Below are 23,921 nucleotides of genomic sequence, written 5' to 3'. Positions count from 1 at the left end.
GTATGCCATTTCACATAGAATTGAGTATTTGTTTGAGGTATGAATGAACTGAGTGTTTTCGATGTATGACCTGCAACATATTTGCCATAATCCGGCTGGGGTTGGCGGGGGGGGGCGGTTGTTAACATTTGCCTTGGGGATGCTATCAGTATCAACGCATGGCTTCGTTCTGGAAGAGGGATCATGGCTTTATTAAAAACGACAAATAAAAGATAAAATCAGTTTTCTAAAATATTGTGCTAAATTGAGAAAGGGATTTGTAATTCTGTGTACTTTCTGGACTTTGAAGCAAGCCGTAACGATTAGTTGTTCAGTCATATTTTATGAATCTTTTCTTTGCCTTCCTCACTAACTAACCTAATATATTATGCTAGTTGTTCCATCAGCAGTTTTTGACTATGTAGTTACTTTAAAAAAAAATCATGTCCGGGATCCAAATTTGGATTCTAGCATTGATACTTTCCTGTTTCTGGCCTTGAACTCATTTGTTTCTCTCACACAATTCTATTTGATTTTCGATGTGAGTGAACAACCAGCTCTTACTGCTCACTGGGTATCGCATTCCAGCTTTTAGCTTCCCTGTAGGATGCAGAATTGCTAGGGAAGGGGAGGGAGAAACAAAATCAGCCACTAATTATAACATCTGACTAGTCACTCCGTCGATGATAGACCTTCCTTTGTAAAATAAGACCTTGTTAGTTCTTGTTCTGATTCTGTCGGCACCCACAGATATCTAAAGGTGGTGGAAATGGGACCACCTTTCTTGTCTGAAAACTGGAGACTCGCCTGCACTCTGCTGAAGTCATTCTGAAGGTGGGCTGCTCCTTGCGGTTACATCGACTGCCTGTGTTTTTTTTCTCAACACAGATGCTCTTGCGCTTAAATAGGAAAGCAGATGTTGTTCACTTCCTGTATACTTGCAACAAGCCATCGCTTTGTGTGTTATTCCGACAGTGCTGTCAATAAGCAGTAATGCGAGATAACAGGATTTACTACTGCATTTCTGCTTTGGAATCCAGACTGCTTGATTGAGAAAACAATCTGTGTAACTCTGACAGCTCCTCTGAAGAAAGCAGTTCAGTCTCTTTCACCATTTCATCCAACTAATGAAGAGGTATGGTTATTTTAATTCCTCAGATTTTATTTTGCAACTGTTGAAAATAATCAGAGGTGGTTTGGAGAATTATATTCACACTGTTGATATCACCTTTTTAAATTTTGTGTTCATCTTGAGCTTCATTTCTGACTTTTTAAAGCAAGTTGCAGATTTGGGGCATCTACAAAATGGCTTGATGCTTTCCTAAAAACTGTGCCTTTGCTAGGTACTGCTGTTCGTTTTATCTTATTTTTTCTTCTGTGAAAGGGAATAATTTTTGAGGTACATCAAAGTAGCTAGTGATGCAGGGTATTGCTTAGGCATTTAGCATTTAGGGCTATTAAAAATTTTCACTCCGGGATATTTTCCAATATTTTCTTCCTATTTTTGAGTAGTAGTAGCTAGAAAAATGCAATGGCAAGTCAGTTGTTCCATGTGGATTCCTTTTTACAGGAAAGTTTTTTTTGCTCACAGAAACGTTTTACTTTAATCTGTTGCCAAATAGGATCTCTGCCTGATTTCAATGCTTTATTTAAACCATCAGGCAATGAGTAAAGGGGCTTTGAGTCAAAAAGGAAAATGCTCCATAAAAATGTTAGTAATGGTCGTATCTGCAATAAAATCAAGATTATTATAAATGAATCTAGTGGGTAAACACAGTTAAGATCCACAAGAAAGGTTGACATTATTTGTTCAGTTGTAACTGCCAACTTGAAATTGCTGGAATTGTATCAAATTGTACTGTGAAATTAGGCTGCAAATGCGGCTATAAGATCTCTACTACAGAGGAACGTAATAGTTTAAATGCAAAACTTGGTCACAAGAGGGTGATAGGAGTGGAATGAAGTCAACACAATATATTGAAGTGGCACTCGGTTAACGTTATGGAGCAGTGAAATAAAGGGACATGGTTAGAGGGATCCATTCCTAAGTGGTGGTGGTGGGTAGGGAAGAAATCTGAGAAAGCAGCCTTGCCACTTTTAAGAGCAATGTACATAGGAGCACAATTAGGCCATTTGTTCTATTGAGTCTGTTCTACCATTCAAGCATGGTTGATTTTGTAAATGTCTACTGGCTGAGCTCACTTTATGAGTGATGCCATCAAACGATCACTTGTTGCCCACCCAAAAAGTGCCCTTGAGAAGGTAATGGTGAACTGCCACCTTCAACAGTCTATCTACTGAAATTAGAATACTGCAAATGATCCAGGATAGTGACTCCACATTGCTGAAGGATTGGCCAAATTGCTGTGTGACTGGAAGGAGAACATCCAGGTGTCTACTGCTTTATTCCTTTGAGGCGGTGGAAGTCATGGGTCTAGATGGTTCTTCTGAAGGGACCTTCAACAAAGACCCCCACTATCCAGACCATGCTCTCCTTGCTGCTATCAGGAAGAAGGTACAGGAGCTTCAGGACCCACACCACCAGGTTCCAGAACAGTTATTACCCCTCAACCATCAGGCTCTTGAGTCAGCTGGGATAACTTCATTCAACTTCACTTGCTCCATCACTGAAATGTTCCTACAACCCATGGATTCACTTTCAAGGACTCTTCACCTCATGTTCTCAATATTTATTGCTTATTTATTTATCATTCTTTTTTTCTTTTTGTATTTGCAGTCCGTAGTCCTTTTCATTGGTTGTTTGTCCATCCTGTTGGGTGAAGTCTTTCATTAAACCTATGTGTTTGTTATATTTACTGTGAATGCCCACAAGAAAATGAACTTAGTTTTGTATATGATGACATTTATGAACTTTGATAATAAATTTGCTTTGAATCTTAGTAAGTAATTGCAGTGAACTTCATAAATGACATACATACACTGAAATTACAATACACCATCGATACAAGTGAATGTTTAAGCTGGAAGATGGGATGCTAGTTATGTATTCTGCTTGTCTAGAATGACACTCATTGCAGATTGTTTCTAGAACTGCAACTGGGGAGGATGAAAATTAGCATTTATGTGGTGACTTTGATGAAATGCTTTATTATTATGGAAATATCCCTTTTCATGTGTCTTCATTATTGTAATGTAGGAAACATGAGCTAATTTTCATACAAAACTGACTAGAAAATCAGTCTGTTTAAGAAATAATACATGGACAATATACATTGATCAGGAGATCAAAGATAATTCCACTAAACTTTTAAACAACTGCTTAAACTCTGAAGAAGGACAGTTCCAACAACACTGAACTCCCTTCAAATCAAATTTGGAATGTCTACCTAAAATTTTGCACTCAGCTCTCTTATAGCTAACTCACTAGCTTCTGATCTACACACGATAGTTTTACTAATGTATGCATCACTAGCATGTCTTGTGGATGCTGGAAGGAGTCAGAAGTGAGTCACCTACTACATAGTAACCAATTCCCAAAAAAATGTTCGTAATAGTCTCAGTATTTTCTGGCTGAATTGGGAACATTTCTACATTCAATGTCCATTCAGAAATTGGACGGCAGATGGGAAGAAACTGTTTCTGAATCACTGAGTGTGTGTCTTCAGGCTTCTGTAACTCCTTCCTGATGGAGGTACAGAAGCCAGTATATGAATCAGGTTTATAATCACTAACATATGTCATGAAACTTGTTGTTTTCTGGCAGTACCGTACAAATACCACAACTCACAATAAGAAATGTTTGTATATATATGTATGTGTATGTATGTGTGTGTATGTGTATATTTTTAAGTAGTGCAAAAAGAGAGCAAAATGGTTCATGGTCCATTCAGAAATCTGATGGCATAAGTCCTTAGCTCTCTGAAAGTTTCAACACAAGTACATAGAGTGGTCTGGCTTCTTACCTTCATCGTTTGGTAAACTGAGTATATAAGTGGGATGTTATGTGCAGATGTGTAATACTTTGGTCTGACCACATTTAAAGTATTGTGCAATTCTGATCAGCACATTACAGGAACAATGTGGAGACCTTGGTGCTGAAGAGGTTCACGAGAATATTTCCTAGATGAGAGTATTAGTTAGAAGGAGAAGTATTGGATTGTATTTTCTTGAGCAATGAAGTCTGAAAGGAGACCTGAAAGCAGTTTATAGAATCATGAAGGTCGTAGATAAGCAGAATTTTTCCCCAAGGTGAAAATGCCAAATACTTTAAGGGCAAGAAGGGATAAGATTAAAGGAGATGTACAAAAAAACATTCCTTTCACATAGAGAGTGTAAGATGCCTAGAATGCCTTACCAAGAGACGAGTTTAGGAAGCATTTAGACAGATATATAAACCTGAAGACCTTCGAGAGATGTGCATCATATGTAGGTAGCTGGGATTGGTTTAATTTGGCATAATGGTCAGAACAGACATCAGAATCAGGTTTATCATCACTGACATTGTTTTGAGGCAGCAGTACAGTAGAGACATAGAATATGTAAATACAGGCAAATCTGTAGATGCTGGAAATCCAGAGTAGCACACACACAATGCTAGAGGAACTCAGCAGACTAGGCAGCACCTATGGAAAGGAATAAATAGAGCATAGAACAGTACAGCACAGTACAGGCCCTTGTGCTGACCCTTAAACTCTGCCTCCCATATAGCACCCCACCTTAAATTCCTCCATATACCTGTCTATAAAGAGTTGATGTTTTGGTCTGAGACCCTTCACTGATTCCTGAAACATTGACTATTCCCTCCCATAGAAGCTGCCTGACCTGCTCTGTTCTTCCAGCACTTCGTTTGTGTTAAATTAGCATATATTATAATATGAATAAATAATGCAAATTAAAAGGAATAACAAGGTAGTGTTCATGGACACAAGAGATCCTGCAGATGCTAGAAATCCATGGCTTCCTCCTTTGCCATGATCAGGCAGCTCTCAGATTGGAGAAGCAACACCTCATTCCATCTAGGCAGCTTCCAACTTGATGGCATGAGCATCAATTTCTCCAACTTCTGGTAATTTTTCTTCTTCCCTTTCCCTCTTCTTCATTTCCTCACTCTGGCCTCTTACCTCCTCTCTTCATCAGCCTATCACATCCCCGTGGTGTCTGTCCATCTTCTTTTTTCTTTGTGTCAGATTCCTTCTTCTCCAGCCCTTTGCTTTTTCCACCTATCACCTCGCAGCTTCCTACTTCAGCCCCTCCCCCTTTCACCCGCCTTCACCTATCACATTCTAGCTTGGTCTCCTTTTCCTCCCCCCAACTCCCCAACACCTTCTTATTCTGGTACCCTTCCCCTTCCTTTCCAGTCTCAGCCCAAAACGTCGACTGTTTATTCATTTCCATAGATGCTGCCTGACCTCCAGCGTTTTGTGAGGATTCATAGGTTCATGATGGTCTGCTGTATTGTTTTGCATTTTGTGTTCTATTTAAAAAAATGCCGGAATTTAAACTTTTCTTGTGGAATGGTTGAAACTCAGGCTGCTTTCTAACAGGTGTCAAGCAGTCTGCAGTGTTTGGTTTACACCCCACTAAGAAGTCAAATCTTCCCTTGTATTTACATTCAAAGCCATTTAAATCATGTGCCTTTCTATGGAAGGAAGGCTTTATTGTGAGAGTTCTGAGCAGCACATTTGCTACGCTTTCTGCCATCTCATACTGTATTTTGTTTGACATGTGGTAAATATTTGAGAAGCTCTGTTGTTGAAAACCAGAAGGAAGTGCTGTCAACCTGGTTATTATTGTACACTTCCTCCCTTAACTGATGAGGACGTAAACAGAGCTTTGAAATAAATACCTCACCTCCGTTATGTTGAACTGCACAATGCCTGATAAAGTGAACGATTAAACCCGGAACAAGAGATACATCTGGTGAATAGTATAATTCTCCATGTTGAATGTATGAATGACTGATAGAGAATTGAACCTGGTTCATTATAAGAAAATAGATACTGTATCAATAAATAACAATCGAGGGTCTCATTATTTATTGTTAATACAGTTATTGAAAAAAGGTTTTTGTGGAACGAGCTTCCAGCAGAAGTGGTTGAGGCAGGTTCGATGTTGTCGTTTAAAGCTAAATTGGATAGATATATGGACAGGAAAGGAATGCAGGGTTATGGGCTGAGTGCAGGTCGGTGGGACTAGGTGAGAGTAAGAGTTCGGCATGGACTAGAAGGGCCGAGATGGCCTGTTTCCGTGCTGTAATTGTTATATGGTTATATGGTTTGAAGCCGTTTATTATGTTACTGAAGGACATTGTATGCTTACACATGATGATCTGTAATGCTACAAAACTGACTTGCTAAATACACCCAGTGGCCACTTTATAAGGTACCCCCTGTACCTCCTGTACCTAATAAAGTGGCTACTGAGTGTATATCCATGGTCTTCTGCTGCTGTAGCCCATTCTCTTTGAGGTTCGATGTGTTGTGTGTTCAAAGATGCTCTTCTGCATACCGTTGTTGTAACGCGTGATTGTCTGAGTTACTGTTGCCTTCCTGTCAGCTTGAACCAATCTGGCCATTCCCCTTTGACCTCTCTCATAGATAAGGTGTTTTCACCCACAGAACTGCCACTCAGTGGATGTCTTTTCTTGTTTCTCGCACCATTCTTTGTAAACCATCTGTGCGAAAATCCCAGGAGATCAGTAGTTTCTGAGATACTCTCACCACCAGATCTGGCACCAACAAACATTCCGCAGTCAGTCACTTAGATCATATTTCTTCCCCATGCTGCTCTTTGGGCTGAACAACAACTGAACCTTTTGCTCATATTTGCATGCTTTTTATGGATTTTAGATGCTGCCACATGATTGGCTGATTAGATACAGTATTTGCATTAACAAGTGTACTAATAATGTAGCCATTGAGTGTACAGAGAAATGAATGTCAAAGACAAGAAAATTTGCAGATGCTGGAAATCCAAAGCAACACACACAAAATGCTGGAGGAGCTCAGCAGGCCAGGCAGCGTGACTAAGCAGTTGACTTTTCGGTTAAGACAACAGAGGAGATGTTGGGTAAGTTTTTTTTACACAGAGAGTGGTGAGTGCGTGGAATGGGCTGCCGGCGACGGTGGTGGAGGCGGATATGATAGGCTCAGAAAAATAGAGGGCTATCGGTAACCCTAGGTAATTTCTCAGGTAAGGACAGGTTTGGCACAGCTTTGTGGGCTGAAGGGCCTGTATTGTGTTGTAGGTTTTCTATGTGTCTATGTTTCTATGTTTACTTTTTTCCATAGGAGAGTTTTGGACCTGATGAAGAGTCTCGACTGAAATGTCGACTTTTTCATAGATGATGCCTGGCCTTCTGAGTTCCTCCAGCATTTTGTGTGTGTTGCTATGGAAATGAATGTCTGCATTTTGATTCCAGATGATCTTACAGGATTGTGTGGAAACATTCTGCATGTTTTACAGAACCAAGAAATATCTGTCTCAATTGTTTTACACTCTAACCATACAATCCTTTTGAATCCAACCCAGTTTGAGGTAATGCGAGGGAATTGTACTAAAAGGAGCAAACACTGGGAATGAAATACCCTCACAGGTGTGTGTCTATCACAGACATTGTCACTCTGTTTTGAAAGCCAGCAGAAAATTCCTTCATGTCCTGTTCTGTAGTTATCCTTCAACCAACATAACTAACCGATTATTCGGCCATAATCACATTGCAGATTGTGGGAAATTTGTGGGACCTCATTGTGAGAAATTAGCCAGCATGGTTCCTGTAGTACGACACTGGCTATAAAAAGCTTTAGGACATCCTGAGTTTGTGAAAGGTGATATCCCACATTTAGCACAATTGCAGAATTTAATCTTCCTGTAAATGTAATTTTTCAATAAACCAAATACCTTGAGTTCCTTCAATGCTCAGCATGCAGTCTATAATAGTGTCATTAGATGAGCAGTTCAGGAAAATTGCAGTTCCTTTCTATTTTGTCCAAAATCTCAGGGGTATATAAAATATTTGATCGTAAACTCATGAGTTTACATTTTTAGTTTCTAATTCCTAGCTTTTACTGATCACAATCTACCCCTTTTTTGGTCTGCTGATGATGTCCTGTAAAGGGGTGATTAATGATAGAACACTTTGTCCTCTGGGCAAAATACTCACAGGCATCTACAGGCAGTCCTTGGGTTATATTAGGGTTTTATTCCTGAGAACTGTCTGTAAACCGATTTATCTTTAAATCAGCGATGAAGAAATTCTCAGAAAAGAAAAAAAAATAATGTGCAATAGAAATACAAACAAAAATTCACTCACTTGCAGCCAGCCACTCCGGGTTTGGCCAGAAAAAAGCCAGAGAGCCAGTGAATGATATGGAATTTCAACAGGACATTTCTCTTCTAATCAAGGCAAAGTTTAAACACTTTGTTGTTCACCTGTAGAGACATTGTCAGCATAAATTATTCAATGTTATTTTGAATTTTGAAGACTCTGCAACAAACTTGCGCAATCAAATATGATTGACAAGTTTGTTTCCACAGAGATATTGTTTGATTGTACATATTGTTCTATGGGAGAAGTTGTGTTAAGATGGATTTCTGTTAAGTTTGGTCTTCCATAAACTGGAGAACCCTGTACCTCCTCAAAACAAAAACTCTGTTCAGGCTGCATGTGGCCCTGCTGGCAACCTGACGTGACTCCCTGACCTCCTCACTGATGCGCAGGGAACCTTGTTGGAATCCCTACCTGCCTATACTACTTCCTTTCTCATTAAAGCAGCTAGCATAATAAAAAAAAAACCATCCCAAGTATTTTCTCTTCCCCTCTTTTGCCAGGCAGAAGATACAAAAGCCTGGTGAAAGAGGGGAGAGGAGAAAATACTTGCGATGGGTTGTTTTCGGGAAGCCCAGGTTCAAGGACAGCTTTTAAGTCATTGTTGTAAGACTATTGAATGTTCCATAGTATGATAAAAAAGACTCTTGAACTCATAATCTCCTTTGTTATGCTCTTGCAGCTTATTATCTATCTTCACTGCACTTTATCCCGCATTCTTTTACTGTTTTATTTTGTAATCATTACAATGTACTGTGCAATGATTTGATCCATGTAGAGCATGCAAGGCAAGCTTTTCTATTACCTTGGTACATGTGACAATAACAAACTATGAAACCAATTCCAATGCCAGCTGGTGGTGCTGCCTGGGTCATGAGTTGCCCCCTGGCTCTGGTGTGGAGAGGCTGCCTACAAAGGCTGTTGTTCAAGAGGTTGCATTAAACGTGCAGTCATTCAGCACCGAGATGTGGAGCTCACAGCTGGACCCTGGCAGGCACACAATGCTGGTGACTGACAGTACCTGCTTCTTGTATTGAGGGAGCATAGTACAGGCCAACACAGAAGCAGGGCCTTCAGCCCACGCTGTCTCCACCAAACTAAACTTAATCACTTCTGTCTGTATAAGGTCTATGTCCGTACATGGTCATGAGTCTATCTAACAGTCTCTTAAACCCCACTATTGCATCAGCTTCCACCACTACTCCTCGCACCTGTTCCGGACACTCATTGCTAACTGTGTAAATTAAAATCTGTCCCTCACGTCTCCTTTAAACTCCCTCCCTCTCCTCTTAATTGCATGCTCACCGGCACTTGACATTTCTACCCTGACTATCTCTCTGATCTTTGCCCCTCAATGTTACAAACTTCTTTCAGATCGAAGTCAGAGTTAAGTTTGTTGTCATATGCACAGGTAAATGTATGCATAGATGCAGCATCATCAAAGGCACATAGAATTTTATGAGCAGCTTTCACAAGAAAAACACATATTAAATGTAAATTGCACACAATTATTACAGGAAATACAATTAGAACAAATATAAAAACAAATCCATTTTAGTGTTACTAAACTATAATGATATGGGTTTTACTGGCTGACTGAAGAAATAGTGGTTGAAGGGAAGTCGCTGTCTTGAAGCTGGTGGTGTGAGACTTGAAGCTTCTGTACCTCCTGCCCAGTGGTAGCTGTGAAAGGATGATATTCCCTGGGTATTGCAGATCTCTGATGGTAGATGTTGTCTTCTTAAAGCAGTGGCTTCTGTAGATACTACCAACAGTGTGGAGGGATGAGCAAGTGAGGTATTGGGCAGAGTCCAGTATTCCTTGCAACTTTTTATGTTCCTGTGCATTCGAATTCTGCTACCCTCAGCTAATTACATTTGCCGACGACACTACATTAATTGGCCTTATCTCAAACAATAATGAGGTGGCCTACAGGGAAGAAGTCATCTCTCTGACACAGTGGTGTCAAGAAAACAACCTCTCCCTCAATGTCGCAAAAACAAAGGAGCTGGTTGTGGATTACAGGAGGAATGGAGATGAGTTAACCCCCATTGACATCAATGGATCTGGGGTTGAGAAGGTAAACAGCTTTAAGTTCCTCGGCATCCACCTCACCGAGGATCTCACATGGTATGTACACACCAGCTGTGTGGTGAAAAAGGCACAACAGCACCTCTTTCACCTCAGGTGGTTGAGGAAGTTTGGTATGGGCCCCCAGATCCTAAGAACTTTCTGCAGGGGCACAACTGAGAGCATCCTGACTGGCTGCATCACTGCCTGGTATGGGAACTGTACTTCCCTCAATCGCAGGATTCAGCAGAGAGTGATGTGGACAGCCCAGTGCATCTGTAGTTGTGAACTTCCCACTATTCAGGGCATTTACAAAGGCAGGTGTGTAAAAACGGCCCAAAAGATCATTGGAGACCCGAGTCATCCCAACCACAAACGGTTCCAGCCGCTACCATCCGGGAAATGGTACCGCAGCATAAAAGCCAGGACCAACAGGCTCCGGGACAGCTTCTTCCACCAGGCCATCAGGCTGATTAACTCACGCTGATTTGAGTGTATTTCTATGTTACGTTGATTATTCTATTTATTATAAATTACTGTGATTGCACATTGCACATCTAGACGGAGACGTACTGTAAAGAATTTTACTCCTCATGTATGTGAAGGATATAAGAAATAAAGTCAATTCAATTCAATTGCCAACGTCTCCCTTCAGCCTCTGATGCTTCAGAGTAAGCAATCCAAATGTCAGTTACCCAACCCAAATCCCCCAATCCAGACACCATCGTGGTAAACCTCTTCTGCAAAGCCTCCATATCCTTCCTGTAATGAGGCAACTAGACCAGTACACAATGGAGCAGCCAGATCCTATGGTTTCTCTTATTCCTCCTGTTGGGTGTGATGGAAACTGCTGTCTCCTCAACTCCTTGTCTGCACAGATCTGCCCAGCTGAAGATTTATTTTTTTGTAATTGTCTCAATGGCCAACAATCACTGTTGAACTTATGCAACACATCAAAGTTGCTGGTGAACGCAGCAGGCCAGGCAGCATCTCTAGGAAGAGGTAGAGTCGACGTTTTGGGCCGAGACCCTTCGTCAGGACTAACTGAAGGAAGAGCTAGTAAGAGATTTGAAAGTGGGAGGGGGAGGGGGAGATTCAAAATGATAGGAGAAGACAGGAGGGGGAGGGACTGTTGAACTTAACCGTTTTTAGTACGGCTTATATTGTACTCTTGTCCATGGGAACATGTCCTCTGTCTGCCACAATCATTGGTTTGTACATTTATAAAACTTGGCTCCTTATTAACCTCATATCTTCTGTCAAAGTTCTGCTTCTTATAAAATATATTTAATTCACAATATAAAGATTGCAATGTGATGAATATATGGTATATCTTGCAGATGTGCAATTCTATACTCAGAACAGTTGAGACCCCGGAATTTGCAAAGCAATAAGTACGTTACAACTCTGTAGACAAAAGTCATGTTCTAAGGTTACATGTTGAATACATGTCTGGAAGGAATTTATTTTAACCAGATGAACAAACCAGTGATTCATTAATAGAAAGGCAAGATTTATTTAAACAGAATAAAATTTAAGTCACATCTTGAGGATAAGATGAGGTTTGTGACAATGATTTTTTTTAAAACAAGAGATTTAAAATAAACTTGTGTCTGCAATTCTTGACATAACAGGGATGCATAAATATGATGAAACAACATTGCAGGTACATGGGATAGTGAGACAGAGCAGAATGATTAGGATAGCTCTATCAAAGAAAGCATGGACACAATGGGCTAAATTCTCTTCTACTCTGCTGTAGGTTATATGATTCTAATATTGGTTTGATTGTAGTTTAAATCAACTTTCAACATTACTCTAGAGTCAGTTTACATCATATGTGGCTGAAAATGAAAGAATTTTAGCCTGATCATAAATCAAAGCTTAGGCATTGTGATGGATATTCATTGTCCAGGGCCACAGGGCGGGCTTTTTTTTGCCAAGTTCAGCTTTCTGGAATTTGAACATGTATCACTAAAAATAAATGGGAAATGGTCGGGGGGGGGGTGTCGGTGGGAGGCATTACTGGAAGTTTGAGAAATGGATGTTCATGCCATCAGGTTGGAGGCTACCCAAACAGAATATAAGGTGTTGTTCCTCCAACCTAACGTGGCCTTATCCTGACAGTGGAGGAGGCCATGGATGGACATATCGGAATGGGAATGGGAAATGGAATTTAAATGATTGGCCACTGGGAGATCTCGCTTGTTCCGGCTTGAAATGGATCCATTTCCCATCCCCTTGTCCCTCTCTCATGTTACCTTCTTGCCCGTCTGTCATCTCCCTCTGGTGCTCCTCCCCCCACTTTCTTCTTTCTTCCATGGCCTTCTGTCTCTTTTACCAATTGACTTCCTAGCTGTTTGCTTCATCCCTTCCCCTCCAAGTTTCACCTATCACCTGGCATTTCTCTGTCCCCTCCTGGCCATCTTTCAAACCTACTCCTCAGCCTTTTTTTCCAGTCCTGCCGAAGGGTTTCGGCCTGAAACATCCGACTGTACTTTTTTCCATTGATGCTGCCTGGCCTGCTGAGTTCCTCCAGTGTTTTGCATGTGTTGCTCGGATTTCCAGCATCTGCAGATTTTCTCTTGTTTAAGACACAGTTCAGCAATCTTTGCTCAGAATTATAGGGATTTGTTGCTTCCCAAGTTATTTTGGATGAGTTACATTTAAAGAAATTCTCAGCTAGCAATAGACCCTGCTGATTAATCCTTATTGAGTACAAATTGCCAAAATGCAATCTGTTGTGTGAACTGTTTGCTTCAGTTGGGTTTGCATGTCTCCTTCAACAGAATAACATAATATCAATCGAATACTTTTCTATCCTCTGCAATAAATGCTTTTAGTGCCAAAGATTAATAACTGTAATTACCTTAGTTCACCATTTTTGCATAAATTGCAATAAATACTATGTAATATTTTGAATTATTATGTCTATCATTTTCATTTCAGGATGCTGTAACTATTAAGTTGGAGCTATTTTACAGTTTCTAGTTATGATCCAGTCTCCTGGAAATACATCAAATGATTTTCTTCCAAGTAATTTAAGGGGTAATAGACCAAATACATTTTTTGTTTAAACTTTTGTGACCAATGGAGAATAAAATAAATAGAGATTGTATTCACTGCTGCTGTCAGACTATTGTATCCTTTGGAATAATCACATCATTGTCGCTGACACAGGGCTTTACTTCTTGTGTGAATGAGAATTATTTGACTAATCCAAAGTAATGGATTTCAGGCTCTGTCGTAGGTGCTATGGCAGTAAATGATGTTCATATAATTCAAATCTTATTCAATTAAACATCTAAATTTGTTGGCGTTATATTTATTTTTGACAATGCCAGACTGTGATTGCCACATGAACTCCTGAATGAGTGGGTTTGTAACACGGGTGTGACAGGCCAATGATTGTTTGTACAACTCTAAATTTGATTAATGATTGCCAGTGTGCAAATGTTTAAATAGATGCTTCCTGTCGGACTGACATTTTTAGTAAATAGCATTCTCAGATTCATTGTAAATGTTTTCTTGTGATAAAGGGTGTTTTGACAGCATCTAGCAAAATAAGCAATTCATCAAATATAGTGGCTTGTGGAGCTACCTCTCAAGAAGGACATAGTATTCATCTCATTCATTCTTTGTGGTTTCTTGTTTCGTGGATGTTTCGGTAAAGAGTAAGAATTTCAGGCTGTACACTGTATACACTCTCTGATATTAAATTGAACCAGAGTGACACTATGCTGTGTTGTACTGATATTGTGCTGTCGTTATACTGATAAATTGATATGAGTTGATACATTCAGTGGCCAATTTATTAGGTGCACCTTTACACTTGCTTGTTATTGCAAATATCTAATCAGCCAATCATGTGGCAGCAACTTGGTGTAATAAAGCATGCAGCCATGGTCAAGAGGTTAAGGTGTTGTTCAGATCAAATATCAAAATAAGGAATAAATATGATCTAAGTGACTTTGATCTGGAATGATAGTTGGTGCCTGACAGGGTGGTTTGAGTATCTCAGAAATCACTCATCTCCTGGGATTTTCACACACAACCATCTCTAGAGTTTACAAAGAATGGTGCAAAAAAAAAACAAAACTTAAAACTGGTCTGTGGGTGAAAACACCTCAATAATGAGAGAGATCAGAGGAGAATGGTTGGATTGGTTCAAGCTGACAAGAAGGCGAGAGTAACCCATGTAACAACAGTGGTGTGCAGAAGAGCATCTCTGAATGAACAGCACGTCGAACCTTGAAGTGGATGGGCCACAACAGCAAAAGAACATACATCAGTAGCCACTTTATTAGGTATGAGAAGTACCTAGTAAAGTGGCCACTAGGTGTATGTCCAGATTTGAAGGTCTGATATCTGTTAGATTGATGGTCAGAAGTAGTGGAGGCTACCTCAAATATATTTAAGACAAGGTTGGATAGATTTTGCATAGTAGGGGAATTAAGGGTTATGGGGGAAAGGCAGGTAAGTGGAGATGAGTCCATGGCCAGATCAGCCATGATCTTATTGAACGGCGGAGCAGGCTTGACGGGCCAGATGGCCGACTCCTGCTCCTATTTCTTATGTCCTTACAAATTTAATAACAATGGCACAATCTTTTTATTTTTACCATCTTGAAACAGATTCTTCAAAGCTCAAGGAAAAGTAATCCCTTGAATTTAAGTGGAATGAATTAAGTTTAAGGCCAAATTGATTGCAGGTCTGTGTAGCATACAACATGAAGTGTGTGCTTTGTATTAATGGTAATAGATGGCAATTTCCTAATAGATGTAAAACAGAATGTATCTGTTTGGCTTCAATTAACTTTCCAACATGCTGAGAATGCGGAGGCTGCCAATGCTAGAACTGCTGAATACATCAGTGGTACTAATATAGCATTTCCTGATCATTTCAGTTGCAGTGATGATGTGTACAACTCAGTTTCAGACTTACAATTTAAATGTATATTGGTAGCATTATATTTGGGTGACTCTGGCATTTCCGCCTGCTGTCCACCAACTTCCTTATGTTTCCATCCACCACTGACATTCAACCTCAACATTGTGCAATGTCGTGTCTCTCCCTTGTAGTCACTATCAACACATTCTCCATGCAGTCGTTCATCACGTACCATTACGCTCATTGTTTTTCATTCCAGCTTTTCAAGGGGGAAAGAAAAACCACAAGATAACAAGGGAAATATTTTGAGACATATTTCAGCTGGTCGTCACTGGAGTTGTCTCTGTAGATGGTCAGTATCAGGAATGTATGACTGGCAGAAACTGTGGGACAATGGGGGTGCATTCCCACAGAACATTATCACTGTGCACGGACTCAAACAGAGGGCAGGGGAAACGTGAGAGAGAGGTAGTTTTACTCTTGCTGAATCAGAAATGATTAAGAACAGATGCTAAGAATAGGGAAAATATGAATAATCTGTGCAGAATTTGCCCAACTCTATTCATTTGGAACCCAATAATACACTTCTGAAGCTGAAGTGTTGAAGCAGGCCTTTGGAATTCATTTTTCTATTCAGTCATTCACGAAAAGGTATACCTCTCTGTCTGAGATAGCATTTATTGTCTGCCCTTATTTTCCTTTCAGTAATATTACATTATTCTCAAATTTGCAATGTACAGTGTAGTGTGTTCATAAGTCACGATCGTCTGTGAAGCCTTGTGACGGGTTGTTATAGAACTGTCATAGAATAGTACAGCAAAGTACAGGCCCTTCGGCCCACATTGTTGTGCCGACCCTCAAACCCTGCCTCCCATATAAACCCGCACCTTAAATTCCTCCATATACCTGTTGCTTCCAAACTGAATGACTTGCTGGACTGTATTGATCTGTGCCTGGTGCTACATATCTGTCGGTGATTAGGGTCGAGCTGCTACTTCGTGATCGGTAATTTGTAACTAATAACTTCACTGTCTATGGTATTTTCTTGGGGTATTCCTCTTTGTTAAGAGAATGAAAGGCAATGTATAACCTAACAATGATCTGGATAATGTATGTTCCTTTTTTGTGTGTGTGTGTGTGTGTGTGTGTGTATGTTAGTTAGTTATACTTTCTCCCTGTGAACATCTGGATTTTCACTACCATAAAACCATAAGACATAGGAGCAGAATTAGGCCATTCAGCCTATCGAGTCTGCTCTGCCGTTCCATCATGGCTGATCCCGGATACCCATCAACCCCAAACACCTGTATTCTTGCCATATTCTTTGGTGCCCTGACCAATCAGGAAACTATCAAATTCCATCTTAAATATACCCATGGACTTGGCCTCTGCTGCAGACTGTGGCAGAGCATTCCACAGATTCACCACTCTCTGGATAAAAAAATCCTCTTTATCTCTGTTCTAAAAGGTTGCCCCTCAATTTTGAGGCAGTTCTGGATACCCCTAACACAGGAAACATCCTCCTCACATCCACCCTATCTAGTCCTTTCAACATTTAGTAGATTTCAATGAGATCCCTCTGCATCCTTCTAAATTCCAGTGAGTACAGACCTAAAGCTACTAAACACTCCTCGTATGTTAACCTCTTCATTCCCAGAATCATCCTCGTGAACCTCCTCTAGACTCTCTCCATTGACAACACATCCTTTCTGAGATATAGGGTCCAAAGCTATTGACAATAGCCTAAGTGCAGCCTGATTGGTGTCTTATAAAGCTTCAGCATTATCTCCTTGCTTTTATATTTGATTCCACTTGAAATAAATGCCAACATTGCATTTGCCTTTTTTACCAGAGACTCAACCTGTAAATTAACCTTCTGGGAGTCTTGCATGAGGACTTCTAAGTTCCTCTGCACCTCTGATGTTTGAACCTTCTCCCCATTTAGATAATAGTCCGCACTATTGTTCCTTTTCCCAAAATGCATTATCATACATTTCCCAACAGTGTATTCCATCTGCCACTGGAGCACCACATGCTGCGGGTTCCTCTCCAAGACATGTGGGCTCACTCTAATTTGCCCCTTTGTGTGTAAGTGAGTGGAAGAATCTGTCGGGAAATTGATGGGAATGCGGGCAGAATATAATAGGATTGTTGCCACTCTTCATTTCAATGGGTGCTTATTTGGTTTAGTGTGGACTTGATGGGCCAAAGGGCCATTTCTTGGTTCCAATTCTCAGCACTGTACAGTGCACTGGGCAGCAACTCCAACTAGTTTGGGAGATCACAGTGCACGTTGAAGGGTGCTGCAAAGTAATCATTGTAGCTGACACTCAATTTAATCATGCCGCTGGCTTGCTTGATTACATTTCTTGTGGAATTGGCCCAGGCTGTACCAGTCCTGAGTCTTGTTGTATGTTCCTCACTGAAATTTGCTTTAGATCTCAGCAAACTCCCATCATCTAAGTCTGCTCAGGGATTTGACTGCATTTGGAGGATGGATGGGTTCATTAGTTTGGAGGCTGAAGAATATTATGTAAGCCTGAAGAAAGAACTGGCCAGTGTACAATGTTGAGTGTTGATGAAATGGAGGGCATGGAGTGGAGAAAGGTTGAACAATTGGGTGTTTCAGAATTGAGTTATTACTAAAATTATGCCCAAGTGAGTTAACTTCCTTGTCAAGACTACGATAGCGATTGAGAGAATATTTGGAAAGTGTTACAAGGTAAACTCGGTGAATTTTGAATGCTATTTTCAAGTATTGGGCCAGTATCTATTGATATTTTATTTTTTGAGACAGAATTTTCAGAAAGCAAGTTTCTTGAAGTGGTTCTTGCTTTTAAAATATGGTGTCAGGGAAATGGTGATTTTTTAAAACAAATCCTGCTTTGTAAAATCCAGCACTAATAGAAAGACACGATGCCACTATTTCAGAAAGGAAGCAGTGTTCTATTTTGAAAGATGCAGAGGAAATGAACTATTTAAAGAGCAATTCGCTATTGTCATTACAAAGTTTTGGGTATCAAGATGAGGGTGCTTTCAAAGACCATCAATGAATATTATTTTCCTCAAGTTAGGGTTTTCACCAGAGGTGCATCTTGTATCTCAGGCTAAATATAGTGCAGCCCGGGAATCCATTCAGCTTCCACCTCTAAGAAAATCCCAAGGCTGGCAAACGTGTGTATTCAAATCAACAGTAATGCTAGCATTTCTCATACACAGAGAGATAATGCCTTAAACAGAAAAAATTCAGATCTGCAGTTTAGAATAATGTAAGTCTTTTTAGAACAGCTTTTTAATAAAAGTAAGATTTCATGGTTCCAATTAGTTTGGATATCTTTCCAGGTCTCAGTTGGTGCAGTAGGACTAACGCGTCCCTGAAGCAATTAACTGCAATTCTGGGAGAATTGCAATGTACTTGGTTTGACTAGTCCTGGCATCTCTTTTGAATAACTTCAATTCTGGGGTTCTGTTGCCATTAACCTCTGATAGATCCCTGAGTAGGGTCAGAGCTAGCTTTGGATTGGATGACGCTGTGGAGTCGGAGAAGCAAGTCCCACACCTGCAGGTCGTACAGACAGTTCTTATAAAAGTTCCTTCTCATCTTTGCTTCAATAGCTTTACAGTAGATGATAATTGAATGTAGTGTGACGAAGTGTCAGTTGGAATGAATTTCTACTAGGTACACTACACACCTGCATGTTCAAGGAATCTGTTGCCAACTTTAAACATCTATCTATATGCATTGCATTCAAATAGAGAAGGTAATGATTAAACAGATTGTACCTTTAGATTGTGACCCAGCAAACAGTGGAAACATTTAGGTCTGAAAACATCATAGAGAACAGTTTATTGCTAACGTCAATGTTCTTAACTGTGAGAAAAGGCTGGATGGAGCAAACTAGTAGTTTGTACAGCTGAGGAAGGGCATAGGGTGAAGCAATACTACAGTAGCATGATCCATCAGTCCTGATGATGGGTCTCAACCTAGGACGTCAACTCTTTATTCCTTTCCATTGCTGCTGCCTGACCGGGGGGTTCCTTCAGCATTTTGCATGTCTTATCACAGAAGCATGTTCAGCTTCAAAGTTCAAAGTAAATTTATTATCAAAGTACTTGTATGTTACCATTCGCTACCTTGAGGTTCATTTTCCTGCAGGTGCTTACAGAAAAATAAAGGAGTACATAAGGACTGACAAGCAATAAAAGACAAAAAAAAGACAAACCTTGCAAATGGGTAAAATAATACTGAGCACATGGGTTGTGAAGAGTCCTAGGAAGTAAGTGTGTAGGTTGCAGAATCAGTTCAGAGTTGTGGTGAGTTCAGGATGGTTGTATGGTATAGCTATTCCAGACATCCCACCTCTCCCGGAAGTTCCGGGACTCTCCCGCATATTAATAGTGGCTCCCTGATGCCTGCAAGTTATATACAATGTCCCGGAAATTGATTTTTTTGAGAGCAAGCATGAGGGAACGTGCAAGAAAGAGCGAGAGAGCAAGCGCAAGAGCGAGAAAGCAAGCGCACGCGCGAGAGAGAGAGAGAGAGAGAGAGGGAGAGAGAGAGCGAGAGCAGAGCAAGAGCGAGAAAGCAAGCGCAAGAGAGCGAGCGCAAGTGAGAGCGACCACGAGCGAAAGAGTGCACGCTCACACGAGAAAGAGCGAGAGAGAGAGAGAGAGAGAGCAAGAGCAAGAGCGAGAGAGTTCCAAAAAAAGTCAGAGTGGCAGAGTGTTCCAAAAAAAGAAAATATAAAACGTATGTCACCCCAGACTACACTGAAGTGTACCCCTGCGTAATAGGGGTCAAAATAATGACAGTGTTGCTCGCTGCACTGTTTGTAACAGTGACTTTTCTATTGCCCATGGTGGGTTAAGACTGTAAAAGACATGTTGAGGTGAGTTTAACAGGTGTCATTTGTTCATTAGCATAGCTAACATTATTTAAACTAGCTGGCTAGCTGCTAAGGAGCTACTCTATTGCAGACATCCCACCTCTCCCGGAAGTTCCGGGAGTCTCCCGCAAATTGATGGTGCTACCTCCCTGCAATGAGTTTTTGCAGGGTGGGATGTCTGCTATTCCTAATAATTGTGAAGCCTACGGCTTCTGTACCTCCAGCTTGGTACATGCTCCAGACTAAATTGTAGGAGTGGAGCACAAGGTCATAGTTTCAGACTACAGACAATCCCCACGAGATGGCTGGGGCTGGGGGTGGGGTCAGGGTGGATTGCAGCTCTAGGAAATGGGTCAATCGAGATTTCTTGTTGCATGAAACTGCATCATTTGCTCATCGAGAAAACAAGTGGGGAAAAAAGGTGGTGTTGTTCTATTTTATTTTTCTTGTCTTACATAAACTGCATAAGAGCATATTTTATTCTGTATCTGAAATTTTTTGGGATATAAGTTTTTGTAATCCTATTAGTTGTAATGTGGGGGCACCTGTAGTAAACTACTTGATACCATGAGATACAGGAGCAGAATTAGGCAATTTGGCTTATCATATCAGCTCTGCCACTTCATCATGGCTAATCCATTTTACCCTTCAGCCCCAATCTCCTGCTTTCTCCACGTGTCACTTCATGCCCTGACAAATCAAGAATCTATCAACCGCTGCCTTAAATATACCTAATGACTTGGCCTCCAGAGCCACCTGTGGCAATGGATCCTGCAGATTCACCATCCTCTGGCTAAAGAAATTCCTCTTCATCTCCAGTTCTGAAAGGACAACCCTTTATTCTAAGGCTGTATCGTCTGGTGTAAGACTCAGCCTCATAAGATACTTCTTATCATATCAACTCTAACTTAAACATAGAGCCTTCCCTGATAACGCGAAACAAAGCCTGAAAAATTGGGTGCAATAGCAGAACGTTTCAGAGCCCCCTTTTGTTGATTAATAGGTTGATGACTTACTTCATTCAGTTCTGACTGACCATATTTTCTGATTGTCTTGATTTGCGAGGTATAAATTGACTGCCATTTGTACATGCAAATACTGCATTTGCACTTCAAAAGTGGTCTGTTGCATCTTAGGTGATGCGAGAGGGCATGATAGATACCACTTCCCTTTGATAAGGGCATTCCAGCTCAGCTGACTCCACAAAACGTCGTCTTTAAGAAGTTGTGGAAAATTACGCTTTGTGCCACTTAAAATAGACTTCCATGTTCCCTTCATAGTCACAAATAGTTTTGTCTTTCAACTATATTGCCACGCTTCATTAGGTCAAAATGCTGTAACTCTCAATTGAATAGGATTGTGGGAAGAATCACAATGAGAACAATAACAGATCAAAGGCAATTAGACATGGACAATAAATGACAGTCTTGCCAGCAATCCTCACATTGAATAATTAAATCAAAACACTTGAGCGATTTGATAAAGGCAACCAATACACAATACCTTTTAGTACTAGGTTCTTAAAGATGGATTTTAAATGTATTTCAAAAAGCAATTAAATAGCTATTTGTTTAATATGTAATCAACTTGATCTGAATACCCAATAGTATGTGATAAGTTTGCTGATTTCTTTTGGGTCTTACTCCTTTTTGAGCTGAAGGGAAATGAATTTTGTGGGGAAAGAGAGATTCAAAACCGTCCTTTTGCCAACAAATTGATTCCATTGTCAGGATGTGGACAGCACAAGGACATCCAGTTCAGTTGTACATTGATATAAAATAGTGATTTGGTTACACTTTTGAGGTAATTCAATCCAATAAAATCAGCAGAGAGTTTTGATCTGAAATTTGTACTGACATCTGACACGTCAAGAAGCAACTAATATTTATAATTGATGTTTGTTGCTTTAATCTTCCACAATGAACCTGTTAGATTTCAAAATTATGATCAAAATAATTAATACCCAATTCTGTTTGAATGATCGGTGCTTTCAGTGTCTATAACTTTACCACATTTTTACCACATAGACATCTAAAATGAGGTTTTACTGCAAAATAAGCCGGTCGCAGTATTTTGATCAGCAAAGGTGCTCAACAAAGCGGTCCCCAATTTACACTGGGTCTCACCAATGTAGGGGAGGCCACTTTGAGAGCATCAGTTACAATAGACGGCCCCCAGCTGATTCACAGGTGAAGTGTTGCCTCACCTGCAAGGACTGTTTGGGGCCTTTGGTGGAGGTAAATGGGCAACCGTAGCGTTTCCTCCAGCATTTTGTATGTGTAGCTCAGGATTTCAAAGGTTCAAAGGTACATTTATTGTCAAGGTATGTATGCAGTATACAACTCTGAGATTTGTCTTCTCCAGATAGCCACAAAACAAAGAAAACCATGGAAGCCATATAAAGTGTCACGTGATCGGCAACAATGAATTATCAATTGAGGCAGGTTTCATAAAAACAAACAAACATTTATTAAACTCTGCTCAACAAATAGCGAAAAGTATTCAAACGACTAACATAACTGGTAGTTAACTGCTATACAGCAACTCTGGAACAGTTCTCAAAAGGGTAAATGCGAAAACAGTTCTTAAAGTGGTAAATTCGAACCCAGTCTTAAAATGTTAACTTCGAAAGTCCAAGTGATCTACACAGTCAATAAGGAGAGACTTCTCTGGAAACGGATTTCTTCGAAGACGTGACTTTACTGCTGGTTCGCCAAAGGATCCACGATGAAGGAAATAATACGGCTTAAAGGAACTGACCTTTCCTAGCGAGTGAACACTGCACAACTTTCCTGCTCTTGCAGGAGTTATCTCAGATATAGGTCACTATATTATGAACGAATCTTCAATAAGGTCGATCCTTTATAAAGCCGACAAGCGACTCCCAACTTTATTCCGATCCTTCAGGTTCCTATCCTTCAATAAAGTCTTCACTCTCCAATACTACTGAAAAGGGGAAATTATAGATGTAACACACAAACCTGGCAGCAATTGGCGAAACTGCCAGCACCAATCTTTGCACCTTAAAATAGAAAGGAAAACTCCGTTTTAAAACGAAGCTGCGCCATGACAAATACGTGGCATAACGGAGTAACTGACGAACTAACACAAAAATAAACTGAAAACTAACTGCGTCACACCAGGGGTCTCCTTTATACCTGTGGAGAACAGGTCATCATGTGACCTCACACTGGTGGGAAAATTACACCATGTGACCTCCGCAAGACCATTACATCATGCTCATAAGACAGTCACAAGATACCCACGGGGTATGTAACAAAAGAAAGACATTACCCCACCCCCCACAAAAAAGAACTATCTCAAATGGCAACATGATCATCAGCCCCTCTCCACACAAAAAGAACAAAACTCACAAACAGCAACACGATGCAGAATCCCTTGTGTTTGTTATTTCTGTAAGCTAGTGGTTTCTTGTTGATCCAAATCAAGGTATGCCTTGACTTGCTTTTTAAATGGAATGTGCGCAGAATTACCCATAAATTAAAAAAAATAATTTTGGTTAGAAACACAATGTATGGTTTTAAAAATAAAGAGGACTCAAAAGGCTTCCGATCCTTCATAATCATAAACATTCAATTATGCATTGCTTATAAGAGCAAAGAGGTCCTTCTGCAGCTGTACAGGGCCCTGGTGAGACCACACCTGGAGTACTGTGTGCAGTTTTCGTCTCCAAATTTGAGGAAGGACATTCTTGCTATTGAGGGAGTGCAGCATAGGTTCACAAGGTTAATTCCCGGGATGGCGTGACTGTCATATGTCGAAAGATTGGAGCGACTGGGCTTGTATAC

The 23,921-nt window shown here is 40.4% G+C and overlaps 1 protein-coding gene across 8 annotated transcripts in view; it reads left to right on the top strand.

The window, feature by feature from the left end:
- LOC134338816 (protein eva-1 homolog A-like) overlaps nt 1-23,921 on the top strand; it is a 301,553-nt gene that overhangs the window by 257,894 nt on the left and 19,738 nt on the right. The window contains exon 1 of one of the 8 annotated variants that reach the window (XM_063034933.1): nt 604-1,114. The exons of the other annotated variants lie outside the window; for them this stretch is intronic. The gene's annotated coding sequence lies outside the window, so the exon portion shown is untranslated. Of the gene's footprint in view, nt 1-603; nt 1,115-23,921 lie in introns of those variants that run through there. 8 annotated transcript variants of the gene reach the window in all.

This window comes from Mobula hypostoma, chromosome 2, assembly GCF_963921235.1.
Source record: "Mobula hypostoma chromosome 2, sMobHyp1.1, whole genome shotgun sequence".
Classification (NCBI taxonomy): Eukaryota; Metazoa; Chordata; class Chondrichthyes; order Myliobatiformes; family Myliobatidae; genus Mobula; species Mobula hypostoma.
This window is presented reverse-complemented; position numbering and strand designations above follow the sequence as displayed.